We start from the raw sequence: 18,927 nt of genomic DNA, 5'->3' as shown, positions 1-18,927 counted from the left end.
GTTCATAAAATTTACTTTGTCTAAATTTAAAAGTGCACCCATAAGTCACACTAGAATTAGGGCAATTTGATTATCTGAATGATTCTGTCTTGAAACAAGTACAGTGTGCATCAAGGTGAAGCTCCTCAGACGTGAGGCTCCTGAAAGTTCTGTGCACAAGGACTCTCTCTTGAGAGTCCAGGGGTCTGAGTAAGCAGCTTGCCCCTCAAATTAAGTTCTCAAATATTGTCTGAATAACTAATTAAGAAAAACAGTGCTAAGTGGAGAGTTTCTTTTCTTTAGTTAAATCTGGGGGGTGAGGTCTGAGTGTTCCTGGAGACCCCATGGGAATATGTCACGTATCCTGAATTCCTTGAATGTAAGTATTCCCTATTAGAAAGCTCTGTAAGATCAATCAAATTTTCGTAATCACTTTTATCTGATTCTTCAAGTCTGTCTCCAGCTACTCTTTGGGAAGGAAGAAAGTCTTCTCCACTTCTGGGATACTTCAGTCCGGCACTGGTGGAAGCATAATTGGAAGAGCCCATGGCTTGAGGTCAAGGTACAAAGACACTACTTTACATAGAGAAAGGCTCAAAGTACTTTCCAGACTGTGTGAGTGAAAAACCAGAATAAGAAGGAGGAGGACCAGAATCCTCTGCATCTCCCAGTGTACTTCAACCTTCAGCTAAAAACCCAGTTAGGGCATCCGAGGACTGACCACTGGTTCCAAACTTTCATACAGCATCTGTCTGCTTAGCATCGCCTGCTGCAATCGTCTTTCTTGTTCTTTTCCATTTCATCTGATTGATTTGTCTTCTTAATTTGTTCACTTCTGCCTGACAAGATTCAACAACTTGCTCATTCTTTTCTACATCTGCACGCACTGCCTGGGTGAAGTGTATTATAAACCTGTAAATTACCTCAGTGTCTTTCATTACTCTATGCTTGTCAAAAGTCAGTACCATGTTCTTTAATAACTTTGGCATAACTCTGAGAAGTATTTGGCACTGAAGGCACTTTGTATTCTTGCTAACTAGTATTGCCTAGATTGGGAATAGCAAAAGATTTCCTAAAGAGAGTGTATTCTAAAGGCATGAGTGGAATTGTTGTTGGTGGAGATAAAGATGAAGAGAAGGAAGACAGTTGGGCATAAGGAGGATGCCGGGGAGCTGCTTGTTGATAACCTCCTCTTCTCGTGTTTCTGCTGTGTGTTTTGCCAGAATCTGTATCACCAATAACTTTCTCCGATCTTTAAGAGTCCCATCCAAGTTCTCTTCATTAACTTTGCTTGTGTAGTCATAAAAACTCAAAAGTTTTGAACAAGGCTGATGGTCATGGATTTCAATTACTTGCAGAAATTCTGTGCTGCTGTTTTTGTCACTGATGCTAAAGATTTTATCCTGTCTTACCTCTCCCAACAAAAATCCTTCCTTCAATGGTCCCTTACAAATAGCAGTCCCCAAATATAGTCGTTCTTGGGCTGGCACCTCAATGAAGAGGGTCAATCTGATGCTGGCAGGAAGAGGCAGGGGGAGGCAGATGAGGCCCTGCCTGGCTCACACCTGTGCTTGGGGCCCCTGACTCATGACTAAGCAGGCCCTGGAGAAGTGCTGAAGGACTGGTGGCTCCTGAGGACCTGAGTGCGGGGCCTGGAGCAGTCTCCATAGATGTTTATATGTAGATTTTTGCTATTTAAAATATATATTATATATTTTATCAATTTAATTTGAGATCCTTCATCTTTTTATAGGGATTTTAAACCACTTAAATTTATTGGCCTAATTGTTATTTAGACGTCATCTTTTATAACCCTATTTTATGTTCTTATTTTACTAGTTTCCTTCTTAATAGCATAATTAATCATTTTATAATGTATTACAAGTTTTGAAATACCAGAATAGTCTTTTTCCATACTGCTTTTGAAAAAAAGAAAAGTTGACACTTTTATAGCTTCTCTCTTACCTTCTGACACTTCTCATATATCTTTGTTTTATCTTGAAGGTAGAATCCATTAATTTTCACTTTTCTTTTCCTTTGTATCCTATTTGGCTCCAGCAGTTACACCAGTTAAGATTTCTCAGTACTAGCTCTCCTTTAATTTTGATGTTCTGTATGCTAATTTATTTTTATTAGTCTTTTCCTGATCTTGGTGAGGTTGTTTAATTAAATCTAATTGTCTCTTTTCAAAAACAACAGCCACATTTAGTGGCTATTCCATTATTGGTACAAAATTGTACCCATACTTTGAGAAATCAGTATTATTTAACTCTTGAATGCTCATCATTGATCCCATGGGTCTTTTTGAGATAGCTTTGGGCATATTGAGATATAACCTGTGCAACAGGTATTTATACAAGACTAAAGAATGATCATTTTGGATAAAATAGGAACACATACTAGGGAACTAGATTGTAGGAAATGCAGAAAGAAAAAAAAGACATTGTTGCTGAGCTCAAAGTGGGGAATTCAAAGTGTTTTAAGATGCTAGATTACATCTGCCAGTCCTTTATTCAGGAAAAGGTATTTGGATAAATTATTTCATCAGTATTTGCTAAATATGATCTTTTAGTGTGTACTGGCATTAAAAATTAAAGTTAAAAATTGTTAATATATTTTAGTAGTGCTTTACTTTATACGTTATACTTAGAACATACTAGGTCTTTTTAATTTCTCTCAATTCTCAGTCTTGGGAATTTATTTATTTACTTTAGCTCTAGAACGTTTTCTTTTATTATGTCCTTGCTTATTTAGTCATCCATCTTTGCTCTGTGTTCTACTCTGGTGACTCCTACTACTTGCATAGCATCCTCTCATTCTCCATATTCTCTGGAGATTACTTATGTACACTTTTAAGATTACTTGAGTCTGCCTTCTATTTCACTTATCTGATTTTCTTCAAGGACAATTCTATTACACTATATTAAATATTTTTCAGTGCTGATTTTATTTTTTATATCTTAGGGGTCATTTTAGTATTTTCTGGGTTCATTGTTAAGATGCAGTTTCAGTTTACTAAGCATTGGTATGAGTTGTTTTTATAAAAGTTTCTGGGAACTTATATGAAAGTTCTTCTTCAGGAGTTCATATTACCTTTAAAATGTTTCTAATTTCTCCTTTTTCTTTGATGCTTCAGAATATTTTGTTTGTTTCCTTGTTTTAAACTGAGAACAGATTTTCCTTAAACTAATATTCTCTACTAATTAGCTTGCCTACTTCTGGGGAATAGAATTTGAAACAGGACTAAAAACCCCAATGTTTGGAATAGGGAAGTAGACTAGCTTAAGAAGATCCCTTAACTTGTTTTCAAAAGGCAAATATTTGCAGAACACATTCCAGTATTCAAAAAAATCAAAATGCAATTCTTTATTTCATGTTGACAATTCTATATCCCAAGAAGAGGATAAATAAATGAACATAAATGTACATGTGAATGCTTACTGAAAGCCATTTGTTAGCATGTGCGTAGCAGCACTCTTTCTAATAGCCCCAAACTAGTAAACAAAAACAAATTTTCAACAACAGTAGAATGAATAAATTGTAGTACATCTATAAAATGGGACATTAAACAGCAATACTGATGAATGCACTACTAATAATGCATGTACTCACTTACATAATATTGAGCAAAAGAATTCAGACACACGAAACTAAAACTCATCTATGGCGATGAAAGACGGGGTGGTATTACCTTTGGTGAAAAGAGTTGTGATTGGGAGGGAGCACAACACAGACTACTTGGGAACTGGTGACGTTCTATTTCTTGCTTTGGAAAGTGATTATACAAATATGTTTGAGAAAATTTATTGAGAGAGACATTTGTGATTTGTGCACTTTGCATGTGTGTTATAAAAAATGAGTGGGAGGCAGGAGTAGTCACACTGTATTTGTATTTGCCATACATTTGTAAATAATTATCTGCGTTATCTGTAACTAACATGTTATCTAATGATAACATACATTCTAGGCCATAAAGAAGAATAAGCACATGCCATAAATGAAGAGAGGTTGGAATAATTCTGATGAGAAATCAAAAATGGCTTCCTAAAGGAATCGTTGGTGTAGAGGATGGATGGGGTGCACAGAGAGACAAAATGCAAGGAAATCAGTTAAGACACTATTGCAATACTCTAAGATCACATCTTAGAATTTAAGGGCTGAGCACTGTGCTTTGGGCAGTTAGGGGATTCATAAATATTGACTAAATGTGAACCACATTGGACTGAATGTTATCTTTGACAATAAGCTGAGGTACCACATGGGGGAAAGCAAGCACAGGCTTTTCTCATCATTTATACTAATTATCTTTGGAGGAGATTCTGGATGTAAGCATAAGTTTTTGGAATTTTGATTCTTACTAAATAAAAATACATTGGACAAAATTTTGTTTATTTAGTCATTAGCATGTTAGAAATATGGAAAGTGACAAACATCACAAAAGTGACAAAATACTTACAAATTGCATGTTGTGAAGATTTCCAATTCAGTGAATTCCTTATTGATTTATCTTTGCACATATAATTTTTTTGATAAAAAAGCATAGCAACATTTTAGAAATGCAGATGTAAGAAAATATGAGAAGAAGAAAAATTCTATGTACTCAAGTCTAAGGTGATCTCCCTACTGTGGACTAAATGGTGTCCTCTCATCCACCGAAACAGCACGTGCTCTTAAAGGGCTTAATTTCGCTTTCAACAGCCATACTCAAAGCACAAACAGGAAAACCTACAAGTCCACTAAATGTGGACTTCATCAATCAGCTAGCAAACACAACCATGTCTAAAACAAGTCAATGATTATTCCTATTGGGTCGGAAAGCAGAAAATCAGATAAAAAGCTGCTCTGGATTTCTTCAAGAGAAGCAAGTCATCTGAGGCCAATGTAACTTTCCTCAAGTATTCTTTCTCCCCACAAAAGATATGACCAATATCACAACTGTAGACAACTCTGTCATCTTCAAAGGAACTTGGAAAATGATGTCACTGACAACAGATACACTGTGAAATATAAAAGAGGGAGGAAACAGATGTAGAATTATAAAAAAAGAAAAATATCATTAGAAAAAAACTTCAAAACTAATTCTTACCTCACTTTGTAGCTGTGACAAATGAGAAACCAGAGAAGGGAGATAAAGAAGGACCAGAGGGGTAAGATTCTATGCAGAAGACAGTTACGTCCTCAGAAAGCCATACCCCCTGTGCTATTCTCACTGTCTCCTCAGACTTCCCAGCTTTGGCACTTTATGCAAATATGCACCTGTCTTGCATATTTCCACAGAGTTCTTCCGCTCTCCAAAGAAGCTTGGAGAACTCCCTAAAGAGAAATGATGGGGGGAAAAGCCTCTGTTCACTTGCCCACAGTGGGTAAACTGGTTACATAAACTTGTTTTATTGCAGTCTGCAATTGCAAGTAAACAAAATCAAATGAGGAGCCTATGAAAAAATAGAATGGATAAATGTGGGAAAGAAAGATCACTACATGTATATTTAGTGAAAAATTTCTAAAGACGTTGTATGTGCATACCATAAAAAATTAGTTTCTAAATTTTCAATTCAAAACTGTACAGGATCACTGGCATTCCCTAAACCAGAACAAACCTCTGACTTAGTAGCATCAATCACCCAACTAGGTCATGCAGAGCAGCGTGAAGACCATGGAGCTTCACCATGGAGCTCACAGTATAATTCTCACTGTAGCCTTCCTACAGTACAAAGCAGAGACGCTAGGGCAGAAAGCCTCCAGCGTAATATGGTAATTTTCTTTTGTTTTTTTGGACTGGCTCGTTCCCAGGATCCTTTACCCAGCTGGAAAAAAAAAAAAAAAAAGCTACATAAGCAGAGACTGAGAGAGTGAGAGAGAAAAATGTCAGATTTCTTTTGTTTTGAGTGGGAAGAATCTCTCTTATATTCGCCTCCAGTATCTAGAACAGGCCAAGGGAGTAAGTGCTCAGTACATGTAGTATAGGAGGCAAGGCACCTAGCCTTGTTCCTTATGCACTTGCTGTGTGACCTTAGGCAAGTCATTTCTCCTCCTCTCAACTTTAGCATACCCCTCGTAAAGTGTGCCTGGTGATAATACCTCGTCCTGGGATTGTTTCAAGAACGTAATTAGATAATGCCAGTAAAAGCATTTTGTGAACTCTAAAGGGCTCTGCAAATATAAGGGATAAAAGACTGGAAAGCTGCCTCTCATGGCTCCTCCTCAAATATGTCCAGAATTCACATTTTAGTGGTGGGAAAGGAGTGCTAACATTTCTCATCGGCATTTTTCTCCTGCAGAAGTAGGTAATCTAAGGAGAAGGAATATATTTTACCTTGAGACTCAATACAGCTATTTTCACTTTAATTGGAAAATTGTGGCCCATAAATATTTTTTTTCCCTTGAATTGACCCTCTTGAAAAAAAATTAAAAATGTTGCTCATCACTTGTCAATGGAAAAATCTGAAAGTCAGAGGAACACTGTCCTGGTCTTGTCATCACCTCTCTCTGTGTGACCTTGGACAATTTACCACGCTTCTCATCAGTCAGTTCAGTACAACAAATATTTATATAGCCCTGAATGTATGCCAAAGTCGGTGGTAAGCTCCGCCTGAGGAACAAAGAGAAGAGCAAAAGACATAGTCTTTTTCACCTAAGAGGTTTACAATTCAATAAAAGCTTTCATCTCCCAAACTGAAATGGTGATCACTGGGCTACCCACCTGTCAGGTTTATTATGAGGATGAAAAGATAACATGGGAGAGTGTTTGGCAAAATTGAAAAGGGGTACATAAATGCAAAGTGGTATTATTACTAGACATCAAGCCATCAGCAGCATGTAGATAGTTAAAGGATATTTACGGAGAGAAGCGGGGAAAGGATTAATGTTTTCAGAGCCTCCACCTCATACAGAGAGAGCTACATATATTATTTCATCACACAACAAACTGGTTAGATGAATCTTAATCACCACTTTTGACCAATGGGGAAAAGGAGACTCATATCGGTTAAAATAACTCAGCTAAGAAATCAGAGCCACTATTCAAACCAAGGTCAGTTTGACTGCAAAGACCCTACAGAACAGTTGATGCAGATTGCACATTGCTTCCGAAATCCAAACTTATTTTCACCAGAGAAAGGAGTCAACAAAACTTAACAAGCAGCAATAATTAGTTGCAAAAATGGCCAAGAATGTATTTTTTCAATTTATTTTGTTGAAAAAAAGCATTTGAAGGAAAAGAACAAGCTGAACGAACTTACTCAGTATAACAACATAAAGGAATCAAAAACTTATCATCTTTTCTTAACCCCCTAAACACTGCTCAAGCCTACGATAATTTTTGTTTAAAAGCATAAATCATGTTGTTTTCCGAATCCTTGAATAGTTAGAATGGATGGCAAAACAGTGCATTTTAGCACTCATATGGTTAAAAGAGTCATTTTGAGAGGACTTTATGAAATCAAAATTTCTGTGATGCTTTCTCTGTGGATTAGCCTACCAAGCAAAATACAAAAGGTAGCTTAATGCCAAGATATATTAAAAGCAAGAGCTTAACTTCTAATATCCTCTCTCCAATCAGGTATGGATTTACAAAACATTTTACTATGGTGGTTATTTTTCTAGCTAAAACTCACAACTAAATCCACCAGCCTAAAAGATTTTTGAGTTATATTGGTATGATTTTCAAAATTTATGTTCAACCGATATAGCAGAATAAGATAAACTCTGGGGGTATGCAAAAGCTGGAGACTGCTTAGAAGCAGCTAACAGGGGAACGCATAAAGCAAGCAGCTTGGAATCATAAATATGTAATGACTATTTAGAAAAAAATTTTAAATGATTGAATTTTGCTGACCCCAATGGATATGAATTAACACTTCTTCCTCACAGCAGGAAGAGAACTACTAACATTTATCTAGCATCTACTAAATGCTCGACCCTGCGGTACATGCTTTTTTATACATTAACTCATTTACTTCCCACAAAAACCCTATGAAGAAATTAAAATCGTCTTTACATTCCAGCAAGATGATGGAAATTCCAGATTACAGAACTGAGATTCAGAATTCAAACAATGGTCCAAGAGCACACAACTAATAAATAGCAGAGCCAAGGTTTATCTCCAGGTCTGTCTATTTCCACGTCAACGTCCTGGATCCCTCTTCCACGTTAGGGATCTTAGAAGGTCACCTCTCTCCTCTGTGTGCCATTTGCCTGAAAAGAATCCCAGTATAGGTTCATTCATTCATTTAACAAGCAATTATTAAGTACCTACTCTCTGCCAAGCTCAGTGACGGGCCACACAGTGGTGAAGGAAACATACATGAGATTTGCTCTTACAGTCTGAATTATTTTAGTTTTTGAACCAGAACCTTCTAAAAATACCCCCAAATTGAAAAGATACTGGACTCCACATAGTGAACCAGCTGTATCTAGTCTGTCACTCACTGGTTGGTGACTCAGGTTAAATAGTAAGTACACCTAAACCCAATTGTGTCATCTATAAAATAGAGATAATAAAAACTGTACTATTCACTTTGAGGTGGTATTATGAGGAATAAATAACATAATGCATGTGAAATCATCGTGAGCATTCAAGGATAGACAGATGTCTACATACATGTACACATAAAAGTATTATCATTCTACTTACTAAGGAAAAGGTAACATATTTTTAGCTTATAAGAAAAGCAATTATGTGACATGATGGCAACAGTTTCTACCAGACTTCAAAGTTTTGAGGCTCTTACTTATGTAGACATACAGATAATAAATTGGAAAAGGCATTACGGAAAAGAATAATTCACTCATGATTTCAATTATTTGCTATTTGATATATAATCTCAAGTCAACCTGGAACATCCTCATAAAGCATAAGTTTAGATTTTTCTACCTTGTGGATTTAGACTTAGCTAATCAAGCCAAATCCTTCCCCACATACTGGGTGTGCACAGTGGATGGAATGGTTCACTTGGATGGGCCATATCTCAAGAAAGTTGCAGTCGACTGGGAGATACGGAAAATAGGCAGATGCTATTCACTGTTAAGTGTTAAAATAGGGAGATGCAGGGTGCAATGGAAGCATAGTCTGAAGGCACTTAAATCCATTATAGTGTTTAAGAAACCCCTAAACTGAGGATTGGGGGATTACGAGGTAAAGGCCAGTACTTCGTGGTAGGAGAATGTTTCAAGCAGAGAGAAGGCCTTACGCAAACACATAGAAGAAGAAGGAGCAGGAAACACTGGAGACTAGAAGCTACTCAGGCCACGGTGGCTGGAGCATCACGTGCAGAGGGTAAAGCGGGGCAAGCAGTTTGCAGCAAAATAAGAGACTGGAGAGGTTGACAAGGGAGAGGTACACTGGGCATAAAGACTTTGGAGGGTGTGTTGAGGAGTGAGGAATTTCTCCTCACCAAGCAGGTGATATGAAGAGACTTTGATTTTGAGTTTCACTTCGGCTTGGGGAAGGGTGAGGAAGGTCACAGCCAGACCTGCTTTCAAGAGACATCCCACTGGTTTCCAAGTAGAAAATGGGTTGGTAAAGTTAAGCCAGGAGGTTGATTAGGTGGATGTTGAAATCTCTAAGCTTAGAGCTTTTACTGAGTCACCGTGACCCATGACTGAAAACAAGTGAGTACCACAATTGTAAACCATGAGCAGACTAAATAGTTTGCCAAAGAAATTAAACGCTAATTGAAAAGGCAGCAGAGTACTGAGCAGGGTGAGGACAGGGCATAGAGGTGAAGAAAGTTGTTTTCTTCGGCCTAGGATTATTGGACTTCTAGGTTTGACTGGAACATTACCCCTCCACCCCGCCAATGACCTTTTTGGTTCAGAATAAGGGGAAAGTGTGATTGTGGCCCTTCCCATAAGGGAAATGCAAGCAGCATCTGTGGGATGCTGAAGGCCAACCAGGTACAGCATTTACTTAGCGGAGGGTAGGGGTCTTATCTGACTGAGAATTCATCTGTGACTTCAGCCCTGTCTTTGTCATCGCATCCACAGCACTAAGAGTGTCTCCTTTCTGCACACACTTTGCCGATTTAGAGCAAGGTGCTTTTTCTCTCCCATAGGAAGACAGATTTATTCATTTCAGTGGTATCACAATATCGAACAGCTGGTCATTGTTTCTTGCTGTCTTGCTTCTCACACATTTCTGCTTTGTCAGCCACAAGTCCCAGGGCTAAAAACTGCAAAAACCAGAGGGAACATGTTATAAAAGCAACGATGCTGATGAACAAAACACATAAACCCTCTGGATATGAGTGAAAAGTCCAACCATTCATTTTTCTGTCCTTTTTAAAAATAAATTCTAAAAAAAGTTATACAGATAGAAAGTCTGATATTTGAATGATCTATCTCATATTTTCATAGTTATGATAGCCATCGATCTGATTTAATTCATAATAAAAAAAGGCATATATTATTAGGGATATTAGTTTTGCAACCAGAACACAAGTTAAATAAACTATTCAAAATTCACAAAGAAATTTTAGAATTATTAGTACTCAAAGGCAGGTCACCTGACTCCAAGGTGAATCACCAACTTCTGGACCAGTTTAAAGGCTCTGAACTGGCCCCTTGATCAAACCATACAGTAGGCTCAAGGGAAATCTTTGTTCAAAGTCAAAACCCCATATGCAAGTCTTCCCACTACTATCTTTTGTATCATCTGTGGACTTTTTATTGATATTGGGATGATAATAATATAATAGTAATGACAAAAACAATAATAATTAAGCAGCTGTAGCATAATGGTTAATGTTAAAATAACAACAGCAATGATAGAGCAGCTGTAGCAAGGTGATTAAGCACGCATGCTCTGGGTCCCACCGTCTGGATGTAGTTTACTGGCTCCAACACGCTTAAACTATACAAGCTTAGCCAAGCTATATACTCTGTTCTTCTGACTCTGTTTTTTTTTGGAAAAAAAAAACCTTTGTCCTTTATATGTAAGAAAAAAAAAGGTGCAGGGGATTATAATATCATCTGAGAGACTTGTTAGGATTAAAAGAGATAACATATTTAGTGATTAGAAAATTATCTGGCACATAGTAAACATTCAATAAGTGTTGCCTACAATCATTATTTATTTATTTATTTATTTTACTTTCAAGAGGCAAGTAAGTTTATATATTTATTTTCTTTGTCATTCTATGGTCCAGGAACAGCATCTATTCTTTCTACTTCTCTATCAACTTTGCCAGTCTTTGCAGTTCCAAGAGTTTTCCTCTCTGTCCCTCAGAAGAGAATTTTTCTCTATCTGACTCTTTTTTTTAATTTTTATTTATTTAATTGCAGTAACATTGAGTTATAACAATATATAGCTTTCAGAAGTACATCATAATATATTTCGAATTTTGTGTAGATTACATCATGTTCCCCACCCAAAAACTAATTAAAATCCATCCCCTCACATGTGAGCCTAATCACCCCTTTTGCCCTACCTCCTTCCCTTATGGTAACCACCAATCCAATCTCCATTGCTATGGGTTTGTTTGTCGTTGTTTTTATCTTCTGCTTGTGAGTGAGACCATAATGTATTTGACTTTCTCCTTCTGACTTATTTCGCTCAGCATAATATCCTCAAGGATCATCCACGTTGTTACAATGGCTGGATTTCATCATTTCTTATGGCTGAGTAGTATTCCATCGTGTATAAATACCACATCTTCTTCATACATTCGTCCCTTGATGGGCACCTAGGTTGCTTCCAAGTCTTGGCTATTGTGAATAATGCTGAAATGAACAAAGGAGAGTATGTATCTTTATACCTTTGTGTTTTCAAGTTCTTTGGATAAATACCCAGCAGTGCGATAGCTGGATCATATGGCAGATCTGTTCTTAATTTTCTGAGGATACTCCATACTGCTTTCCATAGTGGCTGCACCAGTTTGCACTCCCACCAGCAGTACACGATGGTTCCCTTCTCTCCACACCCTCTCCAACACCGGTTGTTTCCTGTCTTGTTAATTATAGCCATTCTGACCAGAGTGGTTTTGATTTGCATTTCCCTGATAGTTAATGATGTTGAGCATCTTTTCATATGCCTGTTGGCCATCCGTATATCTTCTTTGGAGAAACCTCTGTTCAGATCTTTTGCCCGTTTTTTAATTGGGTTGTTGGTTTTTTTGTTGTTGAATTGTTTGAGTTCTTTGTATATTTTGGTTATTAACCCCTTATCTGATATATGGTTTGCAATATCTTCTCTCAATTGTTAGGTTGTCTTTTCATTTTGTCGATGGGTTCCTTTGCTGAGCAGAAGCTTTTTAGTTTGACGTAGTCCCATTTGTTCATTTTTTCTTTTGTTTCACTTGCCCGGTCAGACATGGTACTTGAAAATACGCTGCTAAGACTGATGTCAAAGAGCATAGTGCCTATGTTTTCTTCTAGAAGTTTCATGGTTTTGGGTCTTACAAGTCTTTAATCCATTTTGAGTTGATTTCTGTGCATGGTGTAAGGGAATGGTCTACTTTCATTCTTTTGCATGTGGCTGTCCAATTTATCCAACACTATTTATTGAAGAGACTCTCCTTTCTCCGTTGTATGCTCTTGATTCCCTTGTCGAATATTAGCTGTCCATAACGTGTCGGTTTACTTCTGGGATCTCGATTCTGTTCCATTGATCTGTGTGTCTGTTTTTGTGCCAGTACCATGCTGTTTTGGTTACTATGGCTTTGTAGTATATTTTGAAATCAGGGAGTGTGATACCTCCAGCTTTGCTCTTTTTTCTCAGGAATCCTTTGGCTATTTGGGGTCTTTTGTTGTTCCATATAAATTTTAGATTCTTTGTTCTATTTCTGTGAAAAATGTTATTGGAACTTTGATAGGGAGTGCATTGAATCTATAGATTGCTTTAGGAAGTATGGATACTTTAATGATGTTAATTCTTCCAATCCAAGAGTATGGAATATATTTCCATTTCTTCGTGTCTTCAATTTCTTTCAACAATGTTTTATAGTTTTCAGTGTACAGATCTTTCACCTCTTTGGTTAAGTTTATTCCTAGGTATTTTATTCTTTTTGTTGCAATTGTAAATGGGATTGTATTCTTAACTTCTCTTTATGCTGCTTCGTTGTTAGTGTATAGAAACACAACTGAATTTTGTATGTTAATTTTGTATCCCACAACTTGACTGTATTCATTTATTGCTTCTAAAAGTTTTTTAGTGGATTCTTTAGGTTTTTCTGTATATAAAATCATGTTGTCTGCAAAAAGTGACAGTTTCACTTCTTCTTTTCCAATATGGATCCCTTTTATTTCCTTTTCTTGCCTGATTGCTCTAGCTAGGACTTTCAATGCTATGTTAAATAAGAGTGGTGACACTGGGTATCCTTGTCTGGTTCCTGTTCTTAGAAGGATAGATTTCAGTTTTTCTCCATTGAGAATATTTGCTGTGGGTTTGTCAAACATTACCTTTATTATGTTGAAGTATTTTCCTTCTATACTCATTTTACTTAGAGTTTTTATCATAAATGGATCCTGTATCTTGTCAAATGCTTTCTCTGCATCTATTGAGATGATCATGTGATTTTTATTCTTCATTTTGTTAACGTGGTGTATCACATTGATAGATTTGCAGATGTTGCACCATCCCTGCATCCTTGGAATGAAACCCACTTGATCATGATGTATGATCTTTTTAATGTATTGTTGTATTCGATTTGCTAGTGTTTTGTTGAGGATTTTTGCATCCATGTTCATCAGTGATATTGGCCTGTAATTTTCTTTTTCTGTCTGGCTTTGGTATCATGATAATGTTGGCCTCATAGAATGAGTTAGGAAGCCTCCCCTCCTCTTCAATTTTTTTGGAAGAGTTTGAGAAGGATAGGTATTAAGTCTTCTTTGAATATTTGGTAGAATTCACCAGGAAAGCCATCTGGTCCTGGACTTTTATTTTTTGGGAGGTTTTTGATTGCTGTTCCAATCTCCTTACTGGTGATTAGTCTATTCAAATTCTCTACTTCTTCTGGGTCTAGTTCTGGAAGGTTGTATGTTTGTAAGAATTTATCCATTTCTTCTAGATTATCCCATTTGTTGGCATATAGATTTTCATAGTATTCTCTCATTATCTGTTGTATTTCTGAGGTGTCCGTTGTAATCTCTCCTCTTTCATTTCTGATTTTATTTATTTGAGCCTTCTTTCTTTTTTTCTTGGTGAGTCTAGCTAAGGGTTTGTCAATTTTGTCTATCTTTTCAAAGAACCAGCTCTTGGTTTCGTTAATTTTTTCTATTGCTTTTTTAGTCTCTATTTCATTTGTTTCTGCTCTAATTTTTATTATTTCCTTCCTTCTGCTGATTTTGAGCTTTGTTTGTTGTTCTTTTTCCAGTACCTTTAGATGTGCTTTTAGATTGTTTATTTGGGATTTTTCTTCTTTGCTGAGGTAGGCCTGAATTGCTACAGACTTCCCTCTTAGAACAACGTTTGCTGTATCCCACAGATTTTGGCATGTTGTATTTTCATTTTCATTGTCTCTAGGAATTTTTTTATTTCTTCATTGACCCAATCATTGTTCAGTAGCATTTTATTTAATCTCCACATTTTTGTGGCTTTTCTACAATCATTATTTTAAAAGTATGTGAAGGTATGCATATTATTTTGTTGTTAAAATATTATTACTACCAGTATTATTATTATCATTGCCATAACTACTTCCTGACAACGGGGATATGTTCTTAGAAGTGAGTTGTTAGGCAATGTCATCATGGTGCGAACATCATAGAGCATACTTACACAAACCTAGAGAGTACAGCCTACTATACACCTGGGCTATAAGGTACTAATTTTATGGGACCACCATCGTATATGTAGCGTGTCATTGCCCAAACTGTCATTATGAGTAGCATGACAGTAGTTACTCAGCTATTAAGGCACTGAGTCAGAATTTGAATGAGATATGCCCAACACCGAAGTCCAGAGGACCTCATGTATTAGTTTCCTATTGTTGCTGTAACAAATTACCACAAACTTAGCAGCTTAAATAACACAAATTTATTATTTTACAGCTTTGTAGGTCAGAAGTCTAGCATGGTTCTTACTGGGGTAAAGTCAGTCTGGCAGGGCTGCATTCCTTTCTAGATCTAGGGGATAATCAATCTCCTTGCTCACTCAGGTTGTTGGCAGAACTCAGTTCCTTGTGGTTGTCAGACTGAGGTCCCATTTCCTTGCTGTCTGTCAGCTGAGGGCTGTTTTCAATTTCTAAAGGACAATCATTTTTTGCTTCACGGCTTCCTTTCTTCACTGTCAAATTGAGCAATAAAGGGTCAAGTATCTCTCATGCCTCAAATATCTCCTGACTATTCTTCCATCATATTTCTCTAACTAACCTTCTGCCTTCCTCTTCCACTTTTAAGGGTCCACATGATTACATTGGGCCCACACAGATAATCCAAGGTAGTCTCCCCATCTTAAAGCCCATAACCTTAATTCCATCTTCCAAGTTCTTTTTGCCATGAATGTAATATACTTAATGTTCTAGAGATGAGACATCTCTGATCTGTGTGAGGATGAGTTGCAGTATGAGCAGTTAAGCCTAAACAAGAATGTTTCCTAGTATAGAAGTTTTAAAAGTGTATCTCAAGGAAATACGCAGAAATATGGAGGAAAAAAACACGTATAAGGATACTATCAGAGTGTTATTTACTTATAATAGCAAAAAAATGAAGAAAAGGGTACATGTAACTAAAATTATTTCCTGTGTCTATAATGAATGCCTTATATAATCATTTTTTAAAATTTTTGGCCAAATATATGAACAAGTTTTGATATTGAAAACAAACAAATGAAAAATCTATTCAAAGTGTTTTGAAAAGGAAATAAAAATCAAAGTATTGAGATTTTCCTAAGAACAGAGATTTGAAAGTACTTTGAGAAAGACATCTAAGCCATAGTGAACCCCCAGTAGAAAGCTGCTTTAAAATCTTTTGGAAGAGTTCAAAGTACAAACATAGAACTATTGGGGAAAGAATAAACTAGGGTAAAGGCTAAAACACAAATGTGAAATAAGCATGTAAATGCATCTGGTTTCATGAAGATTAGGGAAAACATGGAATTTAAAAAGATACTATCATGAATTAAGTTAGATTTAGTCACTAGTTTTCATTTAATGATTCAGAATTAACCACAAGTTTTCATTTAATGAGTAAGATTCATGGTACTATGCAAGATTGAAAATATTAGTAATTAATAGAAAAGGCTTGGTAAAGACACAATCACTCACTTAAAGACAATTCAATATTGGAAATGAGGCGTGATTACTTTACATCCAGCAGAAATTTATAATACTAAATTGATATTAACATTTAACTATCGGAAGAGAATGTAAATTTCACTCAGAGTTCACACTATGAGAAATGAATAATCAGCTGAGGAATAATTGCAGTCATAAAACATCATTATTCATACACTTTACCTCCCAGGGCATCTCTGCACAATATTGAATGTGATAAGACTTGATCAGACATGGAGAAATGGTTACTTCTCACTGGCATCTGAAGGGGTCTAATAGTCAACACCAGGGAGACACAAGATCATAAATGATCAGTTAACAAAGTACAAGAGATATAAAGTACATAAATTAAAGAGTATAGGTTTCCCTTCCTTCAGGATATTTACCCAGAAAGAATGGGCCTATAATTTTCGGATAGATTAAACATGAAGGTATTTTCCACGTGTAAAACTACAGGTATTTTGATCATTACCATCTGCCTCTGAAGAACATCTCATTTTCTCCATTATCCTCTTTCTAAAAATCCACTCTTTAACAAAACCTTTCAATAGTGTCCAAAAAATGATTTCCAGTAATCTGCCATTTGGATATTGCTCACATGCTACAACATTATACCCTGTGTGTGACTCCTCATATCTCATGCCAGATTTATGGTTTTCCGGTTCTGAAGCAAAAGTTCTACTGTGCTATGGAGACAGTGCACTACTGAGAAGAAGAGTAATTGATTTAAAAACCTTTGAAATTTCTTAATTAGTATTTCCATCTTTCTTGAAGTAGTATTCAGTGGAGGTCAAGATCCCTACCTGCATCTACTCTCAGTCAGGCACGAACGGAAAAGACAGGTTATCTCCCAAGTCCAGGAATAAGACCTTTTGATTCTTCGGGATCTTTTGAAGAGACATAATAAGAACATTTCTTTATCAGTATTTAATTATAAGCTGGAGAGTTCGTGCGGGTCACCCACAGGGCACTCTCTGTTAGGCGGCTCAAGAGGTTCTCCAATTAAAGTCCTACAGTAAAACTGAGCCTCAGTCCAGCATCATCGTGGAATATATATACAACCAAAAGTGAAAGGACTAAAATGAAGAAGTGACAAAGCACAAACATACGAAAATACATTTTTAAAACTCCATTTAAGCCACAGGGATGTGAAGAAGGAAGAGACGGCTGTTTCAATGACGAAGAATGTTAATAGATTCCTATTCACTCTTTAGCTCCACCGGTTAAAACCTCAGCACTCTTCTCTGACTGTTTGCTGCAGTGTAGCCATTCATACTCAGCCTGCAAAGACTTCAGGGCTGGGAGATTTGTCACATTTTCTGCATATTCCAAAGGGTTAGATACTGCTAGGAGACAGCACTAATAATAAAGCATGCTCTCATGGAGTCACACTAATAACTAGAAAACCAATACAAATTGCGGAATTGGAGAGATTAACGAGAATGCAGAGACATACAATAAGCAAATCAGCCCTACTTCATCAAGCAAATGTTCTTTGCTGTACAATAGCAAAGATAATTGACGACCGTACTGGAAAGGAGCCTAGCAGTCTAATAAGTACTTGGCTGTGATTCACTTGCCAATCAGAAACTGAGACATGACAAGTTCTGAAGCAGATGATGCCTGATTGTTCAGGCAGTGGCCTTATTGTTTATTGATTTCCAATTTGGCTTAGAGGGTTACATTGAGTTAAAAAAAAAAAAAAAGAAAGAAAGGATTCTGAGGGAGGGAGCAATCAGAAACCATGAATTTAACTTAAAGTTCTATTATGTCTTAAATTCATTTTATTGGTTTCTCTGTAATCAAAATATTACTTTTTTATATAATGAAAAGGAATGCAAATCAAAGCAATCCAACTGTGGCAGTTTCCCCCTCATGGACTAGACTGCCAACATTTTCAAATAATGGAATCTTACTATTTGTGTACCCTTGAGCTAGTTTTCTCTCAGCTTTAGTACACTCTGCTGTAAAACACGAATTTTAGTGCCTACCTTGTGGGGTTGTTGTGAGGCTTAATTGAGATGCATTTTGGATTTATTTGGTAGCTAATAAAGATTGGACCTATAGGATCAGTCACACCTTCCAGCATTTCTTTGCATGAGTCTATATGAATGAGAAATTTTATTTTTGGCTGCAAGAGGAAGGAAGAGGATGGTGCATGATGACCAGAGGCAAAGGAAATAAAGTTGAGGAAATAGAAAATGATGTCTATTGTCCAGGCACCTCAAGTGTTAGAAAAGAACTGCAAGGCAGAAGATGAGGGGTCATTCTGACAAAGGATAGTGAGAGACTAAGTGTGCAGTCAGCCGCACTTCAAGGCTCAGGGAACAGAGAGTTAGAGAGAGCAGAATTCTTCGTATTTTTCTATCAGACAAAATGGCTGCATCAAGCCAGGGTGTAGAACAGACGAGAAGCATCAGCAGGACCAACTATGCCTGGCAGAGAGGCGAAAATTTCAAGAGCACTGTCAGTAGTGGCCATGGTGAAATATCTCTCTCAAAACATTTTTGGGCAATAAACGCCCAAAAGAATGGTAATACGAAAGAATACGAGTAGGCTTTTCTTGAACACACGAGAAACACCTCTCAGAATTTCCACAGAGTAGTGGAAGGGCTTGGCAGGGAAGTGGAGAGGGCTGTCAGAAGGAGCTAAAGAGACACAGAAATCGGGAGGTCAATGCAGTAGGTAATAGCACCTGGGTCATTTGAGCTACATCTTCTTGATATTTCTGTTTTTGCTT

General features: G+C 36.8%; 1 pseudogene; it reads right to left on the bottom strand.

The window, feature by feature from the left end:
* Positions 1–278: 278 nt before the first annotated feature.
* LOC100060130 (BRISC complex subunit Abraxas 2 pseudogene) lies at positions 279–2,302 on the bottom strand (annotated as a pseudogene).
* Positions 2,303–18,927: the final 16,625 nt, after the last annotated feature.

Source organism: Equus caballus, chromosome 5 (assembly GCF_041296265.1).
Source record: "Equus caballus isolate H_3958 breed thoroughbred chromosome 5, TB-T2T, whole genome shotgun sequence".
NCBI classification, from domain to species: Eukaryota; Metazoa; Chordata; class Mammalia; order Perissodactyla; family Equidae; genus Equus; species Equus caballus.
This window is presented reverse-complemented; position numbering and strand designations above follow the sequence as displayed.